The sequence below is a fragment of the Numenius arquata genome, chromosome 6 (genome assembly GCF_964106895.1).
Source record: "Numenius arquata chromosome 6, bNumArq3.hap1.1, whole genome shotgun sequence".
Lineage (NCBI taxonomy): Eukaryota > Metazoa > Chordata > Aves > Charadriiformes > Scolopacidae > Numenius > Numenius arquata.
The window spans coordinates 60,487,569-60,509,802 of NC_133581.1; positions in this window are offsets into that span (position 1 = coordinate 60,487,569).

Below are 22,234 nucleotides of genomic sequence, written 5' to 3' on the forward strand. Positions count from 1 at the left end.
CTTCCTCTTTCACAACCTCTGATGAAGGTCAGGTATGTTGCAAGTTTAGCACCTCTCCTGCAGGCATCTTGTGGTTAAAAACAGCTGGCATCTGTCTATGGAACCCCTCTGTCATGAGTGGCCTGTATGACCTTCAGTGAGCCAGAGCAGACCTCGCGGGAATTATTCTTTGTACAGAGGATCAACTCACAGCCATCACACTCTAGTCCACTCCTGCTTTGTCTCTTGTGATTTTGCCCTTTGGACCTTAGTGATATTTAATACATTGACATTTATGAGACACTTCTATATTATAGCATTTCAGGCCATAAATTCAGACAGATCTGTTGGGGTCACAAGCAAATTAGAGCTGTCTCTTCAAGATGTATGAAGTTCAGCCATAGTTCACAGCCACAGTGACTGTATTTTCCAAAGCATCCTGTGCAATGTGATAACATGAGCTTCTATCAGCCAGCAACAAGGAATAACAAGATGTCACTGTGGATGTTATTTCTGAGAGGCAATGGTAATTCACCAGCATTTGCGCAGATTACTGAGAACAGGTGTGCAGCAAAGTTGATTCCACTCATTTGTATTAATAGGTGTATTAGGGTATTGTATCTTATCGCGTTAATTAATTAGAGTGAATTGAGTTAAGGAGTTGACCAGCAACTAATTAAAAATTAATAAGGCGCCATGCAGTAAAAATAATTCTTTATGCTGCAGTAGGCAAGCAGAAATACTCCTTTGCTGCTAAAATCAGAGGTCTTTTGCCCTTTCCCCTGCAATAACCAAGTGAACTCACACAGTGTGCTGGGAAGGCATTGCTTCCCAGCTTTCTCTAAAAGTTTTAGGCATATTCGAAGGCACGAACAGTAACCAAACCAACAAAACCTCCAATTTCAGGTCCTGCACACAGGCAAAATATGTAAGGAATGAATAAGCATTCCAGGCACCTGGAAGAGCACAGCTAGACTCACAAACCTGGCTTTACACATTTTGCTTTCCTATGGCCTGCTTGCATTACCCAGATAAATCCCTCAAATGATCTAGAATATAAGAGGGCCAGCTCAAACTCTTCTGGGTAACAACAGTACAAAGCAAGTCGCTTGATGATGAATTTTTTTTTTTGTTAGTACATTTAAACTGTAGTTTTGAGTCATTGTCATGTACAAGTACATCCACGTAACACAAATAATATACTGCTTTAGTAACGTGTGTCCCTTTGTGTTGCAATATCTGAATCACAGAAGTTTCTCTGCACAGGCAGAGACCTGTGCAGCCCACCTCTGTGCCAAAATAGGCTTGTTCTCTAAAATTATTCTGAAAGGATTGTCTCAACTGGTAGAAGTTTCAAGGCATGTGACTTCTCCCATTTCTCTTGGGCAGATGATTTGACAAACCAACAGTTTCTAGAGTTCAAAAGAATGTCTATATTTTCTTCTCAAAAGGTCACTCCATTGACCTTGCTTTTGCTGAGGAATGCAAAATATGGCAGCTAGTTTTCCACACTGTTTATACAGTTCAGTTACCTGTAGACAGCTACACAGGGACCCACAGAGATCATTTAGTCCAATTAAAAGGTACCCACAGAGATCATTTAGTCCAATCCCCTTGTTCAAAGCAGTTAGAGCAGGCTGCTCAGGGCCTTATCCAGTCAAGTTTTGAACATATCCATGATGGAGACTCCACAATGTCTCCTGGCAACCTGTGCTAGGAATTTACCACCTTCACAACAAAAAGATTTTTTCCTCTGCTAAAGTGGACTTTTCTTTCTTTCAGTTTGTGTCCATTACCTCTTGTCTTGTCACTGGGCAACACTGAGAAGAGTCTGGCTTCGTCTTCTTTACTCCCCCCACATCAGGTATTTAACACATGGATATGGGTGACAACATGACACATGCTGCCTCCCCACACCAGGCCCTAAGCTTTCTCTTCTCCAGGCTGAAGATTTCCAACTTTTTCAGACTCCCCTTGGATAAGAGGTGCTCCAATCTCTTAAGGAACTTCATGGTCCTTGCTGGACTTACTCCAGCATGTCCATGCCCCTCTTGTACTGGGGCCCAGTGAGCGCTGGACACAGCGTACCAGATAGAGCCTCACCAGCTCTGAGTAGAGGGGAAGATCCCTTCACTTGGCTTGCTGGCAATGCTCTCCCTCATGCAGGCCAGGAGGCTGTTAGCCTTCCGTGCTGCAAGAGTACATTATTGGCTCATGTTCAACTTGGAGTCCACCAGGAGCCCCAGGTCCCTTTCTGTCAAGCTGCTTCCCAGACACTCAGCCCCAGCATGTACTGGTGCATGGGGCTGTTCTTCCCCAGGTGCAGGACTTGGCACTTCCCATTGTTGAACTTCACAACATTCCTGCAGGCCCATTTCTCCAGCCTGTCCCTCTGAATAGTAGCACAACCATCCGGTGTATCATCCCCTCTGGATCTTCCTTTGGACAAAGAGCATGCATTAGACGATGCAAGCCTGTAATCCAAATTTAGTTCAGTTGCATTTGAGATCCATCTTTGCTTGGCCCAGTTTGTGTTGGTCCACTGGCACAAAAAGACCATGATAAGGTTTTTGACAAATGTGGTAGGCCTTGCAAAGGCTGTGATGAGCAGAGGGGCCCTGCTGGCATAGATGCATCTTACACTTGTAATGGGATAAGTACCCTTTTAGTTCTTTTTCAATTCAGAATAAAAAAACCTCTTCTGAAATTGCACAGAAGGAGGGGCAGGGGAGGAGGAACTGTTTTTCAAAAGTACAGCAAAATCAGGAAACTAGGAAAATAATGTGCACTGATCACTGGCTCACTTTGTGGCTGTGGGTAAGCCTTTCATCTTCATGTCTCCCATTTGATGCAAATATGAAAGCTGATGAGAAACAGTGATCTTAATGGAAAACAGACAGTGCAGAGTTGATTCTAATTTAGATTTAAAATCTCATTCCCTGAGCATCCCACCCCTCCTGATCCATATCCTCCACTTCTCCTACAAGTGGGCAAGTAATTTTCTCAATAATTATTTTCTCAATAGTGAATGCCTTTTTTTTTGGCAGAAACATTTTCTCCAACACGGGTGATTCATATTAAAGAAGCCATCTGCCTTTACTACTCAGCTCACTTAAGTCACAGGCTCATTATACACCAAGTAGTCTTCTGCACCCACTGTGTCCTGGAGGAAGTTGGCATATTGGCAGCAAGGGCAGTAGTGGGAGGCCAAGGGATTTATGACCAAATACATCCTACATGACAAATAACTGAGAAAGGCTCAGGTAGAGCCACTACAGACTAATCTTGGTGCTACTAAGGGGCAACAGTAAAGTAGCACAGTACAATTCATACAAGACAGAGAGGCTTCCCACACAAAAAAAATAAAACCAACCCTGAAACCGAAATCCTCAGGGTTGACGCTTAAGAGGATGACTCAGCTTTTTCACCTCTTCAAAATACAAAATATTAGGTTTAATATTTCTGAAGTATTTCTAATTGAAGAGTCATAATGTTGTCACAAATCACTAGTGCTATTTCCTGTGTGATACTGACATTTTGTTGGAAGGCATTCAAACAGATACCACCCAGACTCAACTTTGCTTAGTTTTTGAGATCAAACAGCACATTATCTAGGATGGCATGATGAAGAAAATACATTGTAAAGTTGTGATGGAATCGCTCAGAGCCAATACATGCAAGATCCTGGTCAGGATGAATTTAGTGGAGAAATAAGGAAAAGCTTTCAATAGCAAACATACTGCTTGCGTACTGAGATTATAACCACAGTATGTGACAGAGCATTTGAGGGGTCTTCTGTATTCCAGGATAATCCCACAACCCAGCCAGGTATCTAAAAGCCTGCTCTCTGTCCACTTGAAATCAGACTACAAATCCCATACACATTTATGGTAAGCAACATCAGAATTGTGGGAGGAGAGACTCTGGGACTTTCCTTTTGGAACAAAGTTATCAAAAGAGATAAGACTGGAAAGCTGGAGACTGCCCAGGCAAGTAGATAAACCCCTAGGGCTGCTCTAAATACGATGTACATCCACAGTTCACCAGGAATACCAGCTAAGGAGCCTGCAGCCAGCCCCAGTGGCATTCTTGCAGGAATGTAACACTGAAGGGCAGTTATTTCAGTCTCATTCTGCCATAGAGACCTCTCAGTACAGTTTTAGTATCCCTTTTACTTCCGCAGGTCGCAGGTAAAACATCCTATTGCAAGATGACACAAGGACCTTGTGAGGGCCTCATACTCTCCACTGTTCAGCACATTGTCATTATTTAGCCAATACCAGCAACCAACAGCCATAGCTTAATTTCTTAAGAGACTAGGATAGCAGCTTCAAAGCTTTTTTCTGGAAATGCCTCTTTGGGCTTATGATATGGTTGTAGTTCTGAATTTCACTTTTGCAACTGAGTTTCCAGTTGGCTCCTGACCTCTTGCATCATTGCCATAATCGTAGGGTTTGGAACAGGCAAGTTCAGGAGTTCATCTCCAAATATTCAAGGTCATAAACTAAGAGAGATCTGATAAACACTAGGCAGAAGTCTGAAACCACACTGGAAATATGAAGAAAGTAAAGATCCCGGAGTATGTTGATGAAAAGGTAAAGTCATAACAGCTCAGGATGATTCCAAATCTTCAACTGGCTAATACAAGTGTGCCCTCCTGTCAGCACCTTGCAATCTCAGGATGAGGCAATTAGTAAAAGCCTTTCTATATATTTGCTTTGTTTATGGAGAGGTACTTGATGTTCAGAGCTCAAAATTCTACCATGGCCCTTAAAAAGGAAAAAAAAAAAATTGGGTATGTTGGAAAACAGCGCTTCGAAACCAACCAGGTGTCTTCTTGGCACAGAAGTACTTTCATGATAAAAATCAAGCTGGAATATTTGGGTGGGTTGGGTGTTTTCCATTTTGTTTTGTTTTTAATAAGTCAATATGACTGCAAGCCAAGATTAAACAGTGAGAAAGAGCCGAAGTATTCTACCCAGCTTCATAGTGCCTACAGGCTATGCCAGCTACAATACCTTTCAACACCATTCTATGTCCCATTGTGAGGAATACAAAACTAAAAAGCCTTTTTGGCAAAAGTGGCTGAGACATTAAGGATAAAAGGAACGGTTTTTAGAGGAGGAAAAAAAAAAGAAAATCTATAGTGAAACAACCTGCAGCTGACACCATCTGCTCTAAAAGAGCAATGCCACTGAACTCCATAAAAATTATTTGGGGTAATTGCCATCCCTAGGCAATGTCTGTTCTATTGTACTGTGCAGAAGCACTGGCTTTTCTGTGAATACTCAGGCTTCTCAAAGGGCAGGCAAGCCAGACATTGATCATACAGCCTAAGGGATTTCCTTCTACCACTGAAATATGGAAAAGCATATAATGATCATGTTTACAGGAGGTCTTCCAGTCTATCTGGGAATTAGCAATAGCAGACTTTTAGGGGAGAGGGAATGCTGTAGACCAAATATATTGTTTCTACCGACTCAAAATAATCTATGTTGATGCTTCATTTCCCAAAATTAATCAGTCAAAGAATGGACAACTAAAACACATAATAACTGGCGGTGATGGGTGCAGTGTGATCTAGTTACCGCAGGGAATGAATTGGGAGTCAAAAGATAAGGCCTAATCCTAGTCTTTCAGGCCTTAGTTTATGCGTCTTACTGGTTTCTTTTTGTGACCTCTTTATCCATTTATCTAAGTTTTCCCATGTGTAAAAATGGAAGATTAGTTTTCATGAACTGCTGGGGGGTTTTTTTATTTATTTATTTTTTTAAATCACTGCTAAGACTTTTGCCATAACTCTGCCTCCTATTCTCTCCTCACCTCTGGAGTTGCAGGAAGGAATTCCCATTGCTTTTCACCACTTACATGGAGATTCTTCTGCCTTTGTTTCACACTGGAGATTTTAAAGCCTACTTTCTCTTCACTACTGAACCCAGTGTTTGTGCAGCACCCAACACATCTAGTACAACAATCACCACCACCACAGCAACTACCACCACAACAGCAACAGCGTATTCCCATGCGACTCAGCAATCGCTTGTATAGTTTGGATTTTCATAATTTTCACTGAATTTCTTTCTTAAGATTCAATAGAAAAATCACTTAAGCAATGATTTGACTGACAGTCAGAATAATTACATTGTGAGATTAAAGGCATTTTGAATTTTTTAAATTGTCAGTGTATGTCACTACATTCTTCTGCCTATGTGGTCCTCATCTATGTATCCTGTTTACTGCTAAAATCTTTTTAATATGAACAACAATGATCGTTTTCATGGATATTATTTGTTTCTTGTTTGCAGCATAATTGAAGTTATTTTAATTAAATCACTTGCATATGCATTGATCAATGGCAGGAAGGTTAAGAGAATTTTTACAGTGGTAGAAAGAACAGAAGAATATTGGGGGGTGGACAAAACACCCCAACACATGTGGGAAACAAGCTCCAGGGCATTGTCCCTTCTCTGCCTAGGCACTTCATCATGATTCTGTGAGATTGCGCAAAGAGATAGCACCTTTCAGCCTGCCAACTCCTAAATTATTACACTTTATCATTATTTATTTTTTTTTCCATGTGCCCAAACCATGACACAAGTGTGAGTGAGAGAGACTCGGTGTGTGCATATGTACACATATACATTATTAACAGGATTATTCATAGTTGCATCATAGCAGTACTGGAGCTACAGATATATTTAAGTCTCTTCACCCACATTCACCAGGCCAACAGTCCTAAATCCATAACCCACTGAAACCAGGAAATCTAAAGTTGGCTGAAGGAGGCCTGTGGCAAGACCAGGAACTAACCCCACATTTCTGGAGGCCCGTTCAAGTGTTCTGAAGGTGAAAGAGAAAAGGTGGAGGAGGGAAAAGAGTTAAGGTATGATATAAGAGTTAAAGAGGAGGGAAGAGTTAAGGTATGATAATGTGTGATCTCAAAAAGCTGAAATGAAGGCCAAAGGGCTCAGTACTTGAAGAAATTTAAGAGCTTTTAGAATTAGCAAGTCTTTTCTAGGAGCTGGTTTATCATTCATAGCACGAAGGAGAATGATTTCTTGCAACGAATATAACCAGATGCAATGTGGCAGAGCCACAGCAGCTGTCAACTGTCATAGTTTCATATGACTTTGCCAAAGTCAGGCCAACATACACCAGCTGAGGATCTGTCCTGTACTGTGCTCGTGCATTTGTTACTCATCTGTTAAAAGCTAACCAGCACTTCTAGGCTAGAGAAGAAATGAATTCTGGATTAGGAAAAGTACAATTTCTCCCTTTCCAACGCAATGGAAGATCATACCAGAGCTGAACCTGAATCCAACACCTGTGGACTTAATTTTGATCCTGACACAGAGAAACTGTGTCATGTTGGGAAGTTACACAAGTTCAGTCCTTAAAATGAGGATACTCTCAAATTTCTTCAAATACTTCTCAGTGTCACTGAGGTACTGGAAATACATGCATTTTTGAGACACACAGTTGCTGAGAAAACAGGGACAATGCTAGCACCCGGAGAAGCTCTCCAGTGACAGTATTTTTCCAAATTTAAAGTTCTACAATAGAAAATAAAAGAGTAGCTCAAACAGCAGAGCACAAAACCCAAGTAAAATTGGGAATGTAATGAAATCAGCCAGCGCGTGCTTGCACCTTCCTTGTCCTCCTCATGCTCCCCAAGATCCTTGTAACATACTATGCAAACACACTCTTCAGTTGTCAGCTTTTCATATATTGCAAGCCTCCTGTGGCATTTAAAGTTGGAACAGTACTGTGTGGTTGAGTAAAATTTTAAGGCTCATAAGAACTCATTCAAAACTCATTTCTGTACCAATATGTGAAAGAACAGACCTCTGAAGAAAATGTAAGAGCTGATCTCCTATATCTGGTATAATTTAAAAATATTACTCTTACCTGAACTCTTCAGAGTATTAGGAGTGTCTGGTATTGCAGATTACTGCCTATTGAGGGAGTTTATCGCTGAAGCTTCTGAAATGAAGATGAGATACACCTCCTAGTTGCTGAACATTCATGTTTTTCTGCATATATAACTTAAGTCTGGTGTCTTATCTCAGGGGAAAGAAAAAATTTGACAAAAAAAAAAAGGGCTTGCAAGGCAGTTCTGCTTTTCATTTAATTAAGATATTCATTTAAATAAAATAAAACTGCTGCTTCTTTTTGAGAAAAGACTTAAATAGCAAACTCAATAGAAGAAAGAAAGGAAAACACATCTGTCTTCCCTCCTTCCTTCTAAACAGCACAGATCAAATTAAGTTTATCTGCTGCCTAAGGGCAGGTCACCTCTATTAAAGGTGGTTGTGGTCTCTACTTTCACTGACCAGACCAGTTTTTATTCTAGAATTTGAAACACCTGGCTAGTTTTTGTACCAGTCTCTTCCATGAATTTGCCCTACCAAGCATTTTCAATAAATTCCTTTGTATACCTACTTCCCTTTCACTAAGCAGCCAGACTGGAATAGAAAATTATTACATTCACTGAAATGGAATCAAAACATGGTGTAAAACTCATCTCAGCCAAATCTGAGAAAATTATATGGCTCTTCATTAGCAGTTAGAAACTAATTCCACAAACAATGGACAATTAATTTATTTCTATACTACTGCTGTGAAGCAGTACTGTCTTGTTACAGAAGCTGGAGACTGGCCCAGAGGAATTGAAGTTCAAAGCCTTGATGGCAGGGAGGGAATCTATTAAGGCACTATTAAGGGAACTATCCTAGTTCCGCCTCACCTGTCCATCTTCTGCCCTTAAATTAGTGATGAAAACAGATGTTCCATTTTCCTCACCCATATAAATTATTTGGTTTTGTCTTTGCTGTTAAGAAGACTGTACCCATAATTTTCAGAGGCAAGAGACCAAAGCTGTGTGAATTCATGCTCCTGCCTCTTTTTTTTTTTAATCTGCATTGTATTATCTAAAGAATCCACATACAAAGGAAAGCACAAGTCTGCCCAGAGAGCTAACACCACAACAGTCAAAAGCTAAGCAATGCAGTTGCCAGCACACACTTACGCTGTGCTCACGAATCCCTATACAGTTACCTTTTACTGTACCCATTGACTAAAAGCCTCGTACACAACAAAAATAAAATACGGAAGAATCAGTATTGTGCTCTTCTGGCTCATTCAGAAAGCACATCCCACATTTTAGCATAGAAACAGGTGAAAAAATGGTGAGAAATGCACAGACAGGTCAGGCAGAGGTGACACTGTGACAATAAAATACGGTGCAAAGAGCAGATAGTTTGCAGTCCTAGTCTTTGAGCTCTGTGGCCATCTCCCTAAATAGCAGCTACAGCTGTCCTCAGCTGTAGGAAAGTTAAACCAAGAAACGCCCTGAGGGCCAAGACAAGAATCTTGATTTTTAAGAAGCTGTGAGAAAACAAGTGGTGACATGGTCCAAAAGCAACAGGAGAGAAAGACACAAGCAGCAATATTCTGACCCTTATGCAAGGATGGTTTTGTGAGTACAGTGGCAGAGAGGAAAAAGATAGCTGGTTAACGGGATCGACCTGATTGACAAGTTTTATTTTTTAACCTTTAAAAACAACTGAGACCAAAAGAAATAAGGACGTGCTGGATTCCAGGTGCTCAGAAATTACTTTCGCCATAAAGCCGTCAATGTTTAGCCAAAGTCGTTAGTTGTAACAATTGCCATCTTTGCTCAGGTAGAATGACCTCAGCGGTGTTATGGCAGCTATGCACCCAGCAGAGGAGAATGATTTGCAGTGAAATGCGGGCAGGATAAGCTGGCAGCCCTCAAGGGGCTGATTATAATCCACAGTGTGTAGTTTTGCAGCGTAAGCAGTACAGGACAGACCCTTTCAGTCTGTTCTTGCTGTCGTGCACTCTCAAAACTCCTGGGGTTCCCTGGCAACACTGTCTGCATTTGTTCTCAATAAAGGTAGCCCTTGTACATGTAGCTCCATGGAATATTCCCAGCAGTAATGACTACTTTCCCAAGAAGGGTTTGTGGAATCACATGTGAGCTTGACTTTAGCTGAATTATTCATGCATCGGAAGTTAAACACATGCAGAATCATGTTTGCAAGAACTGAGCCCAAGTTAGTATCTCTGTGTAGGGAAAAGGGCTCTGTTTGCAGCTCTCCTTTTCCTGTATTGTAGGATACACACTTCACAGCAAGTACCAGTCTTCCCTTTTTATTTGGCCAAAATCAAAGTTGTTCTGTGCATTTTATTATGAAAGGAAGCATAGCATAGCTTTTTTTTTGTGGAAGGAAGCTATTATTTCACATTATACCTGTAGGAAACTGGAAAACATTTGAGATTTTTGTTTAGAAAAGACATGATTTTCACAGAAGGTAGTAGTATCTTTTCTTATCTCTAAACAAAATTCTAGATTTTCTTGTTGCTATAACTATCCACCCCATGCCACCCAAAACTGCTTTTTAAACCCACTCTTTTTTAGGCCTGTGTTTACCAGATAATAAACAAGTGTTGAAGTATTTGCTCAAAAATTAACATTTCCAAATGATAATGAGTCCTTACTTATAAGAAGAATGCTAAAATAGTGAATACAAGAAACATAGCAAAAATCTGTGCATTTTGAGGTATCTTAGTACACCTGAAAAAACTGCACATGCATGGAAAAATAATATTTACAGAGCCACAGCTGATCTCACCTGAGTGCCCATTCTCTCATTAACTTATGAGGGAATTCTATTAGCTGGCAAGCCAGCGGCTGCTTACATACTTCTCTATTAATCTGCTTATCTTAGGGTACAAAGGAGGAGCAACCTTAAAGCTAGAAACAAAAACAAGAACATAAGAAGCATTTCTGCTTGACTGCATCAGCCCTTTCAGCCTGTCACCACAGGCGGGTGTGGAAAAGGCGGCAGGAATAATGGAAAGATGCCCCTTGCTTGGCAATATATAATATTGTCAAATCCAAGAACAACACGAAATAAACTCAGGAGATCTATTTCCAGCCTGAATAAACAAGTCCCAGTCCCAGAGCACGTGCCCTTGTGCCTTGCATGTTCGTTTATCACAGGAGAGAGTAATGTATTCAATACGTCCATAATGCTGTTCCCCATTTTGCTGTTACTACCTCCACTCCCTACCATCTCCCTATTTTCCACACTCAGACTGACTTCCAAAAGTGGTCCTGCCTAAAGCATGGTCTGCTTCAGTTGTAGCCTTCATTCCCCTGAAAAGCCAGTGGTCGCCATCCTTCATCTAATGAGAGGTAATTTTGTAGACACACCAGGGAGCTTTCTCTCTCTAGTTGATTCACAGGCCATTTCAGAACATTAAAAAATAGCTGACAAAATTCAGCTATTTCCTATTCTTGTACTTGCTCAGTCATTTCCCTTTGTGCCAAAATCAACGTTATGGATAGACACAAGCTTTGCTTAAAGTTCTGTTGGCTCTCTCCATGTCTGTCTGTAGTCACTTCAGACTCTCTGCAGAGTTAATCACTTCCTTCACAAAGTGGAAGGAATCGCAATACTGGATTTGACTTTCACGACAGTAAAATCCTATTAAAATCCTGATTATTCTATTTTCCATGTCAACGTTAGCACAAATAGGAGCACTTGCATTTAAGATGAATGACGAAGAAGAAAAATAAGAAAATTTCTTTCCATTAGTTTTGTGATGCTTGGCACAATGCACAGCTGTAATTCCCCAAATTTATGGGTTAAGTTCCATTGTCTTAAAAAAAACTTGAAAAATCATATCTCATTTTTGTGTGCATTTATTTTAGGCCATAATACATTTAAATATTATCAGATTCTATAGAAAAATAAATCCTCAAAGGAATCTCCGATGCTTTGTCATAGAGAGAGAGGGGAAAAGAAAAAGCACTAACAGTTTCTAGGATGTTGGAGATTTAAGTTTAGGTTTCTCATTAAAATTAGGCAGACTTGACTTCAATCTAACTCATTTAAGCCTGTCGTGCCTGTTAATTCTTATCAGGGTTACTATTGACCATGAGACAAAGTTCACCATTCAGCCTTTTCAGAAACAACTTTTTTAAAAGTGCAAGATATTTTGAGAAGCAAACAGAAGAAATGGCATGAATGGCAGATGTCAGCACAAGTGTTTCAGATGATGCTCCAGATGGGGAGGCAGACACTACAGTTTTGGCTTACAAGGAACTTAATGACCACAAACCAACTAGCTACTAAAGCCCTCCAGGCCCTTCTGAAGCTCCAGATATCTGCAAGGTAGGCAATCTGCTCTTTATGCAAGTGTTTCTCATTGGATAGGAAAAGCTCAGTCAGCATGACATAGAACTTCGCATATCTACCTCAGTACCAGCAGCTGTGGCTTGGTGCAGGCACAGAGCCAGCCAAATATTGGAAAGAGCTATGATACCCTCTGCACTATCACTGAATGCAAGACACTGTTCATGCAAGTATCTCTGATGATCTGGAAGACAAGCATAGGTTTATGCCAAAAAGAGAACTGCTGAGCTGACCCTGGAGCTCTCCTCTCACTCTGATTTTGTAAGTACACAGGTGAGCAAAGATTAAATGATCAGAAGACACATGGTGACTCCTCAGGAATTGTTGTCACCTGTTGTCATTGAATAATAATGCTTCATTTGGCAAATGTCATTTCAATAGGTAAAAAGTCTTTTGTTCCTCTGCCATTATTTCATAACCTCTCTTACCTCACACTTTCTGAAAAGTCAGCAATGACGACTTCTTCATCGGATCCTTCCCTCAACACATCCTCTGACCTTCCTAAAGGCTATTCCCACCTGAGGGCTGCCAAAGTTTTCTGACATTCCAAAAACATTCCATACTGCTTTTTCCTAGGTGGTCTTGGAAAAATTCCATTTTCTACCCAACTCACAAATACGAATTCCTATGAGTATTGTCATACCATGCCCTTTAGTAGCACATACTGCTGTCCCTGATCTCCAACTTGTGGATATTGCCTACTTTTTTAAACTTTCAGCTTTTAGGTTAGGGAAAGTGTATTGATTTGGATCTTGGACAGTTTCAAACTCACAGTTGATATTTAGCAAGATAGAAATAACAGTCTGCATTTTTATTGTATTATTATGGGAAGAATGCACACAAAAGGTCAGAGTCTATTGCCCTACATCTTAGGTCAAGTCTTTTGCTGCCATAGGTTTGCAGAAGCCAGAATTAGTATCACCCAAGGACAGTCTCCTTTCCATGGTTCACACCGAGTTCCAGCCAGGGCTCCATCCTGGGGCAGAGAAGCGCCTTTCTGTGAGTATTTCAGCACTTCCTCTTCTGTCTGGAACTTCTAAAGCATCATAAAGAAGGAATGTAGTAGTGGCTGTGAAAGCTGACTGAAGCTTTTTACCTAAAAATGGCTTGGTGTGTCAATGCTAGCTGTATTGGGTATGTTCTTTATGGCCTGGGTTATTTGAAGGTGTGGCTACGTGACACCTCAAGAACTAGAAACTGATTTCTATTTTAAATTCTCTGAGAAAAAAGGTCAAAAAGCATTCCCCAAATGAATGTCTAAGGCTCAGAAGACAATGAAAATCTCCCTTTCAATTTTTTTATTATTTTTTATAATGAAGTCGTGTTTTTTCAACTGACCACAGTTTTTGAGGACTGATGCATGAAGGCTGGATGATTTGAGCTGTCAAGGGTATACTCAATAGAAAATAAGTAAAAGTTTTACATATGCACTGATGTATACTAGGCCTCCAAACTGCCATGGCCCAAGTAGACCAAGAATGCACTTTGGCATTAGAATGGGAAGTATCTACATACATATTAAAACTTCAACAACCAATTATGTATGTGTGCACATGATTATCTGGATATATTTATTTTCTGTAAGACAGATGTCCACATACTATGTAATGGGTACTTCATTTATATTTCTAATGGAGGCGTATTATTGTTGCATTAGGAAATCCCAGAATGTTGGGAAAGTACAATGTAGAAATACCTGTATGTTGGCCCTATTCTGAATTTCTTTTTGAAGCCACAATTGGCCATTGTTAGAAGCATGTTACTAAGCTACTTGGACCTTTGATTTTATCAAATATTTCCATTGTTATGTCCTTAAATAAAATTACATTTTCTGTAGAAGAAAATTTCTCAGGAATTAATCAGATTGCAAAAATTAAGTCATATGGTAAGCATTGAAACTAATCCAGCCCTTATAGGAGGTGCTCTTAGGATGCTCAGTCCAAAAGTATCACTGGTTGTAGAGAAAAATACCAGAAGGACTTGGACCTACAGAATTAAAATTCTTTTTTAGTTAAAGAATACTGTCATTGTATATCTATACACCATAATATATAGGAGGGTGAAAGGCTTCCTTTGCGCTTCTCCACTTAAGCAGTATAGCACAGAGTATTTAGCTCATATTTTGAGAATGGTTATGGCTGTGTCAGATTTTGATTTTCTGAGAATGTTAAAAATAATTGAGGTTATACATGGGGAGGACAATCAGTTTTTTCCAGTTCCTTGGGGCATTCACAATTTATTTCAGAAGACAGAGAAATAGCTTTCTGGTTTGGACCTTAGAAAATTATTAATTCACCTAAGGATTCCATCTGTCCAGCTGGACCTAATTTGAGTCACTATTTATCACGGTCAGTTCTCTTTGTATAAGTGAAGATTATCAGATCATCTCACTCGTTGGATTCTGGTCTGCTAGAACTTCATAGTCTATTTTAGTAATAGTACTAAGCTGAACTCTTCAGCTCCCTGACCCTTCTTTGAAGAATATTTGCAGGGATGAATAAATAACACAAAAAAGGCTTGTGATAAAAGTACTTGTGGCAAATACTACAGGGTAAAACAGCAGGAAATACTCTTGTTTCACCCTCCTGTTGCATAGCGGTACAGCAGCCAGCTCAAGTGAGGTCATGCAATCTGCTGACCAGCTGGCATTCCCCCATCAAATTTCTTTTAAAAAATATCATTTAGACTCATGCCAGCTGCTGCTGTCACTACTTTTTTACAGTCATTGCAATTCTGCTTCCCAAGCAAGACTGTTAATTCAAAAAATACTTGATTTCGATTAAAATATAGAATTGTTCGAAAAATACATTCATAAATTCAGAGGTAGAATTGCAGAATTTCAAACACCAAGCAATAGCTAAAAACTTTTAAATACCAACAATGCTGTCCCATACTTGTTAAATTACTGGAAGTCATTGTTAAGGAGCGTAATATGTGCAACTGGGATTATATGAAAATTTATTTCATGTCTAAATGTAAACAAATATTTCCATCTATTCTGTCTCTTCAGTTTTAAAAATTCTGCTAAAGAATAGCCTGCCTCTTGCAAATTGAACTCTTCTATTTTACGTGTAACTTTTACATTCTTCTCTCACAGAACAACGCTAGTACTATAAAACTGAAAATATATTCCAATATAAAAGGAGGGGAAAGTTTACACCCTGTTCATCTCATTAGTGCTACTTCATAATGTCCAGATAACTATGAAAATACAGTTTTATTTCTTTAGGCATCAAGATTTAGGAGCATCTCCCAGCATAACTTTATGTGAGTATCAAAGTCAAGCATACATATTTTGCATATAAAAGAGGTGCCTTTTTAATGACTATCAAATGTCAAAGAGAAAAGGTGTAGCTGATGGCTCTCATGAGGATGACAAATCTGCTCCCATAAATCACTGAATGATTAATCTCATATTTGTAAGGAATCTACCACTTTGATTATGTATAACTTTCTGTGGAAAGCACAAATCTATGGTACTTACTAGTGATATTTATGGTAGCACAGTGCAATCTTAGAAATTATTTTCCTGATTATTTTCATTAGCTAGCTGCCAAAGATTTCACTTTGATGTAATTTTGCTATATTCTGGTTTTGTATTTACTTTTGTATACATTTATATCAAGTCAGTTGTTCATCAGCAAGAAATTCATGAGACAATATATTTGTATATTGTATCCATATAGTAGGAACAGGATAAACAGAAATGCACTAAATGGGTAGAATTCAGACCCGGATTAACTTTAAGCTTCAGACGGTAACTGAAGTTGAGATTTTTGCTGGAAGCTAAGCTCCGAGTGTAAAATCTTACCCAAGAGTACCGAAAATCTCACAGGCCGTCTCAGTAAAAATTTCAGCTCACAACTACAGAAACCTCCTAATATTTTCACTTTCTTGATCTGCCACGCCTCTAATTCATGTAAACCAGCGTCATACTCTAAATTGAACAAGTTACATCAATGTACACTTATCTGGAAAACTGTACCCCTTTGAGTTCTGGATTCAATCCCAAACAAACATGAAAGCAGGTTGGATCTGTACTGATTAAATAGAATCGAAATGCCATTCTGCCTCATTTCCCTGCCTTGGAAATGCCGTCTTCCAAATTATGCTTGAACATCCTGCCCTTAACAAAGTCCCTGAAATACAGAAACTGAGGTTAGAAGAACATCCTCTTTCGCATCATAGAACGGCCCTCAGAAGCTGCCATCACTTTTCCACTTTCAACTGAAAACATTGGCTTTTTCCTTGCCTTTCTCTCCCTCTGGACTATTTTAATTCTGTAGCTATGTTATTTAACTTGGTAAAGTGTTTGTTTGGGGCAGTACATGGAATGAAAGACATAATAGAACTTAACATTCTATACTATTGCCTCATATTTCTCTGAATAGATAATATCTTTGACATAAATGGCTGAACAAAAAAAAAGTCATGAGAACTGAAGATGTGTGGGCACTGAAATATTTCAAGAATTGAATAATGCTTTTCTTTCTCTGTTTAGTCTGACAGATGACAATATGTCTTGAACACTTCAGGACTGAATGATGGAGAAGATGAAAAAGCCATTTGAGAAATGTCTTTCTAATTCCAAATACCTCACTTTGCATTTCAAGAGTGTGCCCAAGTTGGACATAATGTTTCTTTCACTTATGGCAACGCATAATCCACAGAAACGGTACTAGTCACAATTCAGTCCCATCCTCTCTCCCTTGCAAATAATGACTGCAAGTTTAAACTGGTCTTTGGGAATAGTGATCTTCAGGAAACGTTATTTTATTGTAACTTCTAATTGTGAATTTAAGTGATATTTGTAATTGGAGAAGCCTGTGTTTTTTCTAAGGATGGGGAAATCTCTAGTGTTTCTAGTAGCCAAAAATCTTCTGACTTCTAGGAAATGTCCAGACTTCTTTAACTGCAAACCAGGGCCAGAATATGAAACAACTCCTTGAGTAAAGCCAGCAAGACTCATCTCACAACAGAGAACAGTTTACCAGGATAAGTTGCTCCGAGCTAGTCTCTTAATTTTGCAGAAATCCAGGAAATAAGATAAACATTTTACTTATATTTGTTCAATGTAACCCTTGTCCTCTCCAGTGCAGACCATGGTCTCTGTACAGCAAGCAGTGGGATGCGCGCGGTCCCCTCTGCGCACGTGGCCTGGGAACTCCTTGGCTGCCTGCAGCTCCCCATGCACCAGCCGTTCTATGTGGACAGCCTGCAAGGTGAGCCAAGGGCAGAAGGTGTGGGTCTTGCCCTCACTCATTGAAAAATACACAGAACAGCAGCCAAAATGAAACACAGAAATGGCCATTTAACTACTGAAAGTGCAGCAACAATGGCTGGAGAACAATCATTGGTGGATATACTTAGATGAAGATCTCCATCCTCTCTGCTCAAATAGCAACCTGTGTTATGTTTTTTTTGGCATTACCGTTCTATCTAAAGATAATACATTACACTCTAACCATGACATGTCCAACGATGCGTGCAAACTCACGAAGATCTACCCAGAATGAAGGACTTTGGATTAGTGAAAATCTCATTTTTCAAATATATTATTTGCCTGAGCCACACTGAAACCACACCTTACATTTCTCACAACCTCAAGAGTCCAAACAAATGTGTTTGGGAAACACATTTTCTGTGCTGCTTCTAAAAGCATCTTCCTTGAGCATGCAGCTGCTGAATGAAATTGATATTCCAAGCAATGCTATCAGCTGGCATAGGCTGATCCAGATGGATGGATTGCTCTGAAGTCAAATAGTCCAGAAACCTCTTTCAGGGGTGCCCCATAAAAGGGAATCTGGAAGTCATGGGAATCCTAGTAGAGACAGTGGTGTCTAGGTCCTCCAGCTATCTAAAATTGAGAACTTTCAGACCAATTATGGTCAATTTCAATGAAAATTCCCTGTAGTACAGGCAAATTTTAAGATTAAGGAAAGGGAAATATCTGAAAAAAAAAGTCAATTTTCATTTCAGATTGAATATGTTTTCTCCTTGATAGGTCATTTACTATATTCTTAGCAGATGTTACAGAAGCCATAAATGCTATGAGTTATTTTAAGAATGCACCTTCAGTTTGGCTAAGACTTTAATTTTCTAACACCCAACAATATCTCACCAGGATGTATCTATTTCAAGATATGATTTTTTACAAAAGTGGCAGCACTGCGTTTGCAAGAGTTACATGGAAAGGCAGATCACCTTGCTTGAGATATGTCTTGTAAAAACAGCTGCTTTTCCTTTGCAGTGCAGCATGCAACAGGGAGTGGGCGAGTCAAGTTACAGAAATTTTCCTTTCTAATAAAGTAGAAGCTTGACGTGGAAAATTATCACATGAAAAAAGTGCAAGCGTAGACCTTAATAGAAAGATTTCAAAGAACTCAGGGAAATTGCCTGTCCTATTCCTGAAGACAAGTGACTAAAACCAAAATGATACAAATACATTTTCTTATGATCCAATTCGTAATGGTCTTAAGTTACTTAAAAATGCATGGGTAAAACCTGTTTTTAAACAAAGACATCTAAGTGACCTTTAGACACTTACAGTATTTTAGACACCGTCCCTTGCTGCATGTGTTCACTTTTAAGTAGACTATATTTTGTTTTAAAATGACCATGCACATTGCTGGTATCTTAAAAACATTACAACCGTTACCTCTGACATTTCAGCAGCACTGACAGAATTGGTAAGAAATATGTTTTTATTTAAAGGACAGGCAGGGCCTTAAAAAATAGCTAATCTAACATCTTTTTTTGCTGTTGCCACCGCCGGCTCCACATGAAGAAGCCATGAAGGGACTCTGCCACAGGACAGGGGAGACCTTGTCTACAGCTTGTGCTTGAGTGGTGGTACAGGCCTGTGCTACAGGTCCAAAAAGCCTTTTCCAAAACTTCCAGCACTGTAAGTCTTGGCTCCACGGTAGGAGCCCGAGACCCCTTCCAGCAAGGTGGTGAAGTCCAGTTGGGCTGCAGACCTGGAGTGCACAGCCCTACCCTGGAAGCGCTCCTGTGGCTACCTAACCCAGAGCCGCAGGCACTGCCTGGCAGCATTACATCTGGCCAGGTCCAGAATCCAGGCCAGGTTCAAATTCTCTTGAAAGTTTGTAAAATCTGAGACATTTTGGACAAGACATTCAAGACTCAACAAAAAGGCATTTTTAAATTAAATTCTTTCACTGTGCAGTTCACAACAAATCCTAGCTGTGAGTTAGCTCATTGTGTAAACAGCAAAGGGTTGAATTTTGGCTGCTTTCAGGACCTCTCATCTGTTGCTCTTTCTAACTGGAATATCAGTCATGAGTGTGGTGCTAATTAAGCTTCTTTTCCTCTTGATACTTATGTGAGAGTTATCATGTTATCTGAATATTTTTTTTATAGTCACTAATAGATATTCCCCACAAAAGCTGCTGACACAGGAAAATAATTATCCCCATTTTGAAGCCAAATGATAAAACACTAGCCGTAACTTATATGGCTGGTAGAGGATATTTGTAGATTCACCGGAACATTAACTTGATTTCAGGAGTCACCATTCCTATCAGCTACACTGACCTTAGAACCTCTGTTTCCATCTTTTTCCCCTTACTGCAGCAGTACAGCCTTAACGCCACATTTTTGTCTTTCAGCTGCATGTATTTAATTATGAGTCACTATCCCAAAAGAAGAACAAAGTGATTATACTTCCATGTGAATTTGCAGAATGTTTATCTGGTTACAGATACACGAATGAAAATAATGTATGACCATATAAATAGAAAATAAAAGCTTTATTGTGGCTTCTTTGAAAGTCTGGAATGTATCTCAGAAGACAAAAAGGAAACCAAAAAAAGTCTTTATTCCAGTTGATGAATGTTTGTTCTCTCAAGTTTTTAATTCATGGCAGAGACTGATAATGAAACAAGCCCACCACCAGTGGCTAAATCTGTTATCTCCATTTTTAATTTAGGCATAAGAGTATTAAAAAAAAAATCCAAAAATGAGGTATAAAGGTGTTGAATTAACCATTGTACAAATGAAAATAGCTAAAACTTACCAGTGTTAAATGTGGAATTATTCTGAGAATTAACATGATCCTTAATATTATTATTTTGCCAGAAATATAACATTTTTTAAATTTCTGTTAGCTGAATGTGGATTTTGAAATAGGATCACTTCCTTCAGAGCTGTTTTTGAGGGTCAGGAAAATATAAACTACATTCTCAGACCATCTCCTCTTTCCTTGCACTACACAATGTTTCCCCAGCAGATTAAGAATCCCCTCAAGGGACTTTCCAGACCCATTTTCTGTGATTGTGGCTTCAGTTATCCTGTACCTCAGATAAGCAGTATCTCCAAAACAAGGAAAAACTTATTCTCATTCTTAGTTTGAGAGCAGAGGTAAAGAGGACTTCCAGAAAAGAAAAAAGGCAAAGTGTTGAACCAATGCTAGAGTATTTGCTAGTGAGACACAAACACGAGGGACCTAACATGACTTTGTAGGTACTTGGACTTTAGTAGTTTCATTATAAGCTTAACTCCTTATTCTATTCACCCAGGGCCCTCTGAGGAGATAAGTACATCATTGCCACATACGTAGGGTGGGTGATTTTATGGAGCTTCAGTACCATTCTTCCTCAGTGACCCTCACTGCTCTGCTTGCCTGTACTGCAGAGAGGACATTCAGAAGCAGAACCTTTTGTTCTAAGAGAGGAAGGGCTACAGTAAACCCTAATCCTCTGTTTGTGGCATCACAACAGTATCCACAGCAACTAAATGTGATGTGATACAGAAAGGAATGTGACTTCAAATGCCAGCAGCTGATGAATGACTGAGGAGCAAAAATCCTGTTGTGCAGATACCCCCAGCAATGACATATGTATGAGGCAAATAAAATACACACATCTGAAATACGAACAGAAAAAGGTTGTTTTCTGGCAAGTGTCATTTCTGCCTCAGGATACACTTCAGTCACCACAACAAAACGCTCCAAGGGGTGGAGCAAGCCAAAGATGGTGATGGAGTTCCCAAGGCACCTTTGTCAATCACTGGCTGGTTATTTATTTAAAAGAGCAGTGAGAAATATAAGTACATCAATTTTCTGCATTTTTCATTGTGTTTTCAGAGTGCACTTATTGTCTGTGTTGAAGAAACAATACAGATGAGAAAACCAAGGATAAACCCAAAGACTGGAGCGCAGTAAACTGCTTAGAAGTTGGCCCTGGGACTTTGGCTTCGAGAAAGTTCTTTTCCCAGACCCACCTCAGATTTGCCTTAAGAGTATGACAAAGACTTTTTTGTTGTGTCTCTACAATACTTAGCACAATGGGGCCCTGATCCATGACTGGAGCCTCCAGGCATTGCCACAGTACAAATAACAATAGCTAGCAGCCAAAGACATTGCTGGGAATTGCTTAGTAGGCAAGCAAGCTTCTTATAGAACTGTGTACTCTGAGCACTTATTCAGTTCACACAGCCTGGGCTTTCAGAACATTCTTTGTGGAAAAAAAAAAGCAACCGTTGGAAATATCCCCTTGCCCGTGAATCAGGGCCAAGAAGGTGTAAGATGTTAGATCCACTTCTCGTGTATCACAGCATTGAAACGGTCTTCAAGGAAGTGAGTTTGGTGTGTGTTTGACCAAGGAATTCTCCAATAATGTCACAGTAATGACGTAAAACACCCATGCTCTGAGCAAACACATAGTATGAAATCTTTATACGACACGTCTACCTATTTGTGTGGTGCCTAAATAGAAATGACCGAAAAAAAATCTGCTGGTTCAGGCATTGGGCTGGTACATTGAAAACTTGCACCTGATTCCTGGCTCTGGGACAGATATTTGCATGCCCTTTGGCAATTCACTTCACATATCTTTCTTTTCCTCCTTAAAACAAAAGGAAAACAAGAATACTTTTCCTGCCTCACAGGCATCATGAAGATTCCCAAGCGTTGTTAAACATTCAGATGCTGCTGAGATGAGGCCAAAAAGATATGTAGAAACCTAGACAAGTCCATCCCTGAACTTTGGGATGAGAACTGAAGTTGAGGT